Raw genomic sequence first — 8508 nt, 5'->3', positions numbered from 1 at the left:
TGGGATGTAGCATTGCAAGGTCTTGCTTTGGTCTTGGTGAGACCTAGTTAGCTTTTAAAGGTTGGATTTCAATGCAAGCAAATCACCTTGCCGCTATTTTTTGGCTATCAACTGTACTGGAAATTGCAACCACCTTTACTGAATATGTTCAGAGTGGCAAGTGGACAATGGAGGACGGACGGATGAGTTAATATTTTCCTTTCCTGATAGAGAAGCAGCACAAAGCCTCATTCTCCATCTGACGGTTGGGTAACTTCAACATCTGGTGCTTATTCTGTGTCACAAAGAGACTATCATTTAGAAGTGACTACCCTTCACTATCCCTTTGACTGGGCCTTGGGCTGATTTTTGCCAAAATATCAAACACACATTTCCTGATGCTGTATATATGTGGATACATGCGTATACGTCCACGTGTAATGAACCCATAGAGAATTTTATTTTCTTTGGTTACATCCTTCTTCTGTTTATTCTCAGAGGGAGGACAGCATAGCTGATGAGATGGCAATGAAGAAAGGTACAGGCAAAACCACCCCAAGCTTGCCATGCCCCAAATAGGCTCCCACCTTATGACCTTCTCCACGAGCTACTTAACTCTTAAATCTCATTGGGGGCTCCTTCTGAAGACATGGGGAGAAGGGCCGTGAGGCAAACTTATGTGGAATACCCTTATCCTAGCGAGACAAGACAACATACTGTGAAAGCAGTCTTGAAGGAAAAGAAAAGTCACACGAGGGCCGTCTGAGGATTCACGTGGATAAAGAAATAGGCTGTCACACCCATTTTAGTTTTGATAATTTGCATCGCATTTCTCTACAGTGGCCTTCTTAACGTGTGGAGGCATCTGGAATACTCCTTTGATTTTACATGAGTTACGGTCACAATCTCAAAAGTCGGAACTCCTTGCTGTTGGCCAAAGATCAGGGAGAACAGAACTTTCCCGAAGGGTTGACCTGGCACAAACAGGATCACTGGAACCTGGTGCATCAGGGGAGTAAAGTCAAAGTTGGAGGACTTTTGAGGTGATATTTTCCTCCAAAGTCAGGGTGTATCACGTAATAGAACAGCAGGGGTGGGTGGTGGTGTGTTTTTAGGCACAGCATTCTCCATCGTTGATCGGTTGTGTTCAGAATCATCAGTGTTCTATGCCAGTTCGTGCCGAGCATACGCTTACTGTGTAAGGGAAGTGAACCACTAGTATTTTGTGCCCAAGGGATATATTGTTAAGTAACGCGGACCTTGACCCTCAATCCCTGAATAATCTAAGTAGAGCTTCCGTAACGGGTCTGCCTCTAGACCCACATACCGAGTTGTACGGCTTTGCTCCTTAAGCCTCTTTGTCTGTAATTGTCAATCCAAGTCACCACTGTGGTACTTCCTCAACGTGGACATTGTGTAGAGCTCTGTATGACCAAGGTGACGTTTCACATGTCCTAGACTCTGTGTTCCAGTGCTGATCAGTAGTAGCCTTTTGGGGCACGGGCATGTTGCAGTAAGAATCGCTGAATGTTTGGAAAAGAGACAACACAAGGAAGCATTCGAGGGGGAGGTAGAAAGAGTGGCAGCAGCAGAAGGAACTAAGTAGGGTAAGAATCTGCACCAAGAGGCTCTCAGGTGACAGACTTGAGTGGATAAGCTCGGACAATTCAATGTGATTTCTGTGTCTCCGGAGCAAAGTCACCCAGGGATTTAGGAGCATTCCAGGGTTTCTTTATCAATTGGGTCAAAGACGCACATTCTTTCCACTTAAACTGTGTTTATATCTAATGCTCTGAAAGGCAAGTCCGATTTCTTCCACTTAAGGAAATATGCCTCATAATTGCTGTATTTCTCTAGTTACATAAATGTTTACTGAAGTTCCTTCCAAGATGATGGGTCAGACTGCAGCAACTTGGACAAATCATCCACTCCGTGACAAGTCGCTCCTCCAAAGAGAGACAATTTTACTTGGGATTTAAGTTTCTGATCGAAATGCCTATAAGAGGCAAAGAAGGACACACACACACACACACACACACACACACACCTATGTATGCATGTGTATACACACATGCACACAAATACTAGAGTAGTAGGTGAAAATGTACGGACTGGGAAGAAATATTGGAGATACTTGAAAATGCAGTGTGATGCATTCCCTGCCAGCCTCAACTTTTATTAGGTCTTTCCCTGCACAGCAACATAATAAACTATGGTAGACTTTAAATGATCCCACTTTGTATTCATTCTTGGTTGAGAGGGCCCCGAGATCGAGGGAAGGGAAGGAGAAAGTACAAGTCCTCTGTGCAAAACTCAGGGAAGGAGAGAACAATGGAACTGACCCCGTTCCACATTTCAGACAAACTCACAGCCTCACAGTTCAGCTCGCTCCTAGGCAGAGGGAAGCAGAGGGGGCTCATTGAAGGAGGAAAGAAAGGATGGGCAAGAGTGGTAAGGGGAGAGGGAGCACTTCCCAGAGAGCATGGCTCTAAGTCCCTCCACACTGTACACCATGATTATGGTGAATTGCTTCGCTGTCGCCAGTCGCAAACGAGAGGTTGTCAGGTCACCAAATATTGGAGTCTGGACCAAAGCAAAGATAGGGCGTTTCGGTCAAAAGACTCACCTTTTAATATGTGACTGCATATAACTCTCAAATATCCATGTGAAACATCAAAAAGCAATACGTAAATTTCTGTGAGATATGTTTTAAATGAAACAGCAGAGAGGGATGTAAGGGGCTCCTTTTTCACGATTGCAAACCAAGTGGTAAGAGAAACAGTAAATCCGTGCATCATTCTTCACTTCTCCTTCCCTTCCTCTCCTATCGAATATATGACCTCTGTACCAGTGTGCATCTTAGAGTTATTTCCAGCATCTTCCCCTCCCTTCCTGCCTCCCATGGCTCTAGTTCAAGTTCTGACTGTCCCTTGGCTAGACGGTTGTACTACAAAATAGCCATTGGATATCTACTCTGTGTATTATCCTCTGCTAGGTGCTCAGGCAGAGTTTAAAAGGATCCAAATGGGTGCTGCTTTCATGGGGCTTATGTTTCTGCAAGGAAAACAGAAAGGGAACAACCATTAGACAATTCATTATTAATTAAAATGATGACAAATGCACCAAAGGCTAAGTATAGGAGCAGGGGAGCAGGCCAAGGTCACTTCAGGAAGGCTTTCTTGAGAGACTAACATGTGAGCTGAGCTTTGAAGGATGGGTAAGAATGAACCTGGTACAGAGGGAAGCTCCAAACGTTGGGCAGAGCATTTCAGATGGCCCTTTGGCACAGATGGCAGGTGAAGCTAAGAATGCCCGCAGAGAGGAGAGAGGCAGGAAGTTGTCTCTACCTTGAATTTGGTGGTGAGCTTCTTGAGGTCAGGGGTCCCCATGACTCATCTCTATATATGTGTCTATTAAAGGTTTCCCAGTATTCCACTGAGTGGAGACACTTTGGTGCCAGTAAACATATAACTATAGCCCAGAAAAAAAATCATGAAAGATAGGAGGAATAATATTTGGTGTTAAGAGTTTTTAAAATTTTGATCATCAAGTTTTTCAAGAAAGTGTGCATAAGTATCCAGAATTAATTGTTATCTGAGAAACTATTTATGAGTATTCAGTGTTAAATGGGACACTGACTTTTTTATCATAATCATTGCCTCCCGCCCTCCCTGTACACATGTGTATCTAATAGTAGAGAGAGAGAGAGAGAGAGAGAGAGAGAGAGAGAGAGAGAGAATCCTTAAGGGTATTTAGTGAATTAGATTTCTTTTAAATCACGTGACTAAGGAATTGTGTATGAAAGATTAGGGATGAGACTAGACCAGGGAACACAAATATACGGAATGAGAGCCACGACTCCAGCCACGACTCCCAACACAATCCCACCATGGCCTCAGCCCCTGCCATTGGCTGTCATCATAACAGGCTTCTCCACTTCTTTTGTGTGTTTCTTCAGAGTCTCACTCAACATGGCTTCCTAATGGCCACCACTCACCAGTAGACTTAGAGAAAACCTACTGGCCAGTGTGTGTGGAGTTCATTCATCCAGAGAGCCTGAGCTGGTTATTTAGATACCTTGATGGAACCCCTGTGCTTTCTAAGTGCATTAGAAAAGGGCCCCAATTCTAGTAACATGGCATTTCTGGACCCCATGTCATAAAGTAGGCCGTACTTGCCTTTAGGAAAAAAGTATAGTCAGAGATTACTTTTCTTTTTAAAACGTTAGCATCAAATCGTGCTTGTTTCTACCAGGCTTTCACAAAAACTAAAACTCTGTCAGTTTTACACTTCTATACTCACTTAAATACTGAAATGGTCTTTGACGCTCTATCAGTGTTTGCTAATACAACATTCGTTCTGGTTATTCAAAAGGCCCCAGTTTGCTATCAAGTGAGCATGTCATACCAAGGGTATAGTTTTACTGCACCATAAATCAGTATAAAGCAAATATGCTGGCTCCAACAGTGCAGGTTAATGATTAAATTCCCAAGTTTTTTTCTCCCCTCAAAGAGTTGGTTGTTCCAAATATATTTTGAAAGCTTCTAAGAGGCCTATGGATTAAGGTCTTCTTTTTTTCCCCTTCTCATCCATGTTTACTTTGGTAAGCCAAAACATCCCCCAATGATTCCCTTTGCCCTTCACACTGGACTTTTCAAATAGCCTCTCATCACCACCCTTCTCCTCCCCCATCTCCCCCCCTCCTATCCCCTCTCCTTCTTCTTCTTCTTCTTCTTTTCATCTCTCAGTGAATGAATGAATAAATGAATGAATGAATGAATGAATGAGTAAATAAAAAGGCTAAAAATGCAAATGTAGGTCTATTTTCAGAGAAGTCAGATGGACAGCTAGGAAGCAGGTCTTGTCCCTAAAGGCATAATCATTTCCTAATGCCATCTAGTCACCCCTACAGCGGAGTTGGTGCCAGAGTTAGAGACCTTGCTGGGCTTACCCAGCCCTAGGAAGGATCAATGGGCAAATACGCATTACAAGGACAAGATCTCAGAAATCCTGATGTATTAAACTGCAGTCTATGTATGGTTTTGTTGTAAGGAGCCACTGTTTTTTCAAGCGATGTGATTTCTACCTATTGGGTCTTTTAAAATGAAATATGTCAAGTGCGCAAAATATATAATGAGTAACAAAATTAATTCAGCCTTCCAAAGGCTTCAAGAGACATTTATAATTTTATCGAAGTAGCAAAATAACTAAGCCACTCTTAATCATCTCTGCCCATGGGAAAAATCAATAGCTAGCTTTCAAATTTCTTTTTAGACAATGCAGTAGACTTTACAATATAAATTCTAATAAACAGAAGGATACAAAAAAATGATAACTACAGGAAGGACATGGGGAAAGAAGTCATTACCCAGACTCTCTGGATACTGAACGGTCAGCCCCAGGGCCCATTTCCATTTGGCATGAATGTTTTTTGTCAAATCCTTGACATTACACACACACACACACACACACACACACACACACACACACTCATACCCTTCTATTAATGGATACAAAGTGGTTTTATGAGAATATAGCCCAGCCAGAGCAAGAGAACCACCCAGCTTACTCAGATATTCTGATTAAGATCTAATGAACAGTGTTGAGTATTTTGGCTCTCCATACTGTCCTCATCCCAGGCAGCATATCTTATCTGTGGTTTACATTCTTTGTTTGTATCCTTGTCCCGTTATAGAAAAACTCATCTTTATATATTTTTTGATTATTAGTTAACATGATAGCTTTAAGAGTTCCAACAAATTTAGACCAATATGCCTTTCTTTGTACTTTGGTGCCGTGCTATGCTGGTCATCTGAATATTAGAGATAGGGAATTTGACTCCTTGCTATGGGAATACATCTGTATAACATAATCACTTCACCTATTCCTAAATAGTGTCCAAAAGAAAGTTGGTTATATGTGGACATTTAGATATGTTGTCTCATTGCATGAAACTACGTATGTCTTAAATTTCCCATACTTTATAAACAATATATGGGTAGCTAGCCAATCTTGCAAGAGGTGATTCCCCAGCTACATTTATTTTTAACGTATTTCACTTACAGGGTAACACACATCCTTATCTGTACCTTTGGAAGACATGTTTTTTTTTTTTTTTGGATGGCAGGGAACAGTGGTAAATTTTCCCTCTCTGAACAGATTGCTATGCTGTATCGGTAGATGCCCAAAGCTGAAGTTCTTTTTAAGTTTTTTTAAAAACTGTTTGAATCCCCAACCTCAACCATCCCTCATATGGCAAGTTCTTAATGGTGCCATTTCGAAGGAAATCCATGATTGTAATTCAGTGTATATTTGTGAGTGTGTTAGGAAAGGAAAGAAATGTATAAAGACAAGAGAAATAATTTACCTTAAAAGATCTTTAAAGAAATTATATTTGGGTAGAAATATAAGTAATATATCAATTTATTTTCCTTCCAGTCAAAATCCATCATTCTTTTCCTATTCTTTGTTAAGCCTGTGTTATACTTATTATCATAGTCAGATTAGAAATACTTTTTTTCAAAGCCTCCAAGGCTCTTATTTTTTTAAATGTTTATTTATTTATTCTGAGAGAAAGAGCATGAGTGGGGAGAGACAGAGAGAGAGACAGAGAGAAAAATCCCAAGCAGGCTCTGTGCTGTTAGCACAGAGCCCAAACACGGAGCTCTGTATCAGGAACCGCAAGATCATGACCTGAGCCAAAATCGAGAGTCAGATGCTTAACCGACTGAGCCACCCAAGTGCCCCTGGAAATATTGTGTGTGTGTGTGTGTGTGTGTGTGTGTGTGTGTGTTTCTTTTTAGCTTACTTAACGGTAATCCCTTGAAAGTGGGACCAGGTTTTGTGTTTCCCCCTCTCAGCCCGTGTCGAGAGTAAATGCTCAGTTATTATCATATCACCTGAATCCAGCATTTCAGGCATTTGGAGTCAACGTCATTTGGTTTCTCTATGAAGGACTGTGTTTGGGAGACTGAGACCAGTACCACAGCGGGAATCCCTTTGTGTTCTGAAACATTTTTGTCATCACAGTGTCAATACAAGAGCATTGTTGCAAAAGCCTGTTTGCTGAGGGGGCTGAAGGTCCATCATAGAGGCGTTTGATCTCTCTTCTCAACCCATGGTGAGGCTCATCCCCCAGACACGTTTGGTACCACCTTGGTAGGCGGAGCCTGTAGCAGCCAGGATCCCAGAACATTACTGCAGAGGCTGAAGGTATGGATGGAGGCGATGGTGGGAATGGAGAGGTAGAAGGACGAGAGGAGAAATTCAGCCAAGTGTTAATATTACAACGCTAAATCTTTTATTGTTGTGTTGAGTGAAGCCATGGGGAACTGGTCCATAAAATCTAGTTGATGCAATGGCTGGACGAGAGGCTACGTGGTAAACAAAACCAAGCAAAACAAAACAAAACAAATCTTACACCGAACTGTCTTTAAAAAGTGATGGCTGGGAAATGATACCACTATCTTTAAGAGAGTGTCAACGAGGACTTTGTTGTGTGGAGAGACTTTTGATTCTGCACACCATGGCGGGGCATCAGAATATGTGTGTAAACTGTATAAAAACAAAGCCCACCTGGAAAGCATACTAGCTATCTCCTTTGAATGGAGTCCAGGGCAGGCAAGCTTCTGTGCCAAACTTTCTCTGGATTCGGCTCAGAACTCACTGTGGAGTGCCGTTGCATTTGAATTCCTCACATGGGCAATGTTCTGAGTCATCCAGAATCCTCGGTGCCCGATAGTAACCTCCTGAAGTCACTGATGAAACAGGTAAAACTGATGCTTTACATCAGCATCTCCTGGAGAGCTTAAAACCAATACACTGTGGGCAGGGCTGTGGGCACAGCATGCTGGGACATCGGCGACAGCCACCACTGTGAGCCCCATGGCAGCAGAAGTAACAAAAGAGCCACCTTGACTAGGAGAACACCGGGAAAGGATGATGCCTTGCTTGAATCTGGGGCTCCCCCTGGCACTGGCCGGAAGCACAGACACACTCTTCAGTCGGTCTGCAGTTCAGCACTCACGCAGTCAGCGCACCAGGCTCCTGGCCCAGGGCTGCAGACTGGGCCAGCAGAGTGGACCGGTCCTGGGCTCTGCATGTGAGGAGAGGAGATGCACATTACAGGTACATGGCAGAAGGGGGCACAGAGTACAACCGGGACACAGAGGGGAGGCTCATTCCACCAGGGGTGGAGCCGGGGGACAGGAAGGACCAAATCTTCTCAGAGTGATGATGGTGGCATTAGGGTGGAGGCGGGAAAGGAGGCTGGAGTGTTAGAGAACTCTAAGTGGTTAGCGTAATGAGGCTGGCGGTGGGTCGGGGCCATGTGATAGACAGCCTGAGTGCCCGGATAAAAGCAGGGATTGTGGGATGGAGAGGCGGGAGATGGTAAGGAGAGAAGACGTGGAACACTTTTCTTTCCTCTGTGGCTTGTCGAGTCCTCACATTGTCCTGGTGGCCTCCGTGTCTGGAAGCACACTTCACCCAAGAAGCAAGGACAGGCAAAATGTTGTCTCTCGGCGTTTC

The sequence above is a fragment of the Felis catus genome, chromosome B2 (genome assembly GCF_018350175.1).
Source record: "Felis catus isolate Fca126 chromosome B2, F.catus_Fca126_mat1.0, whole genome shotgun sequence".
Lineage (NCBI taxonomy): Eukaryota > Metazoa > Chordata > Mammalia > Carnivora > Felidae > Felis > Felis catus.
Note: the sequence above shows the minus strand (reverse complement) of the source record.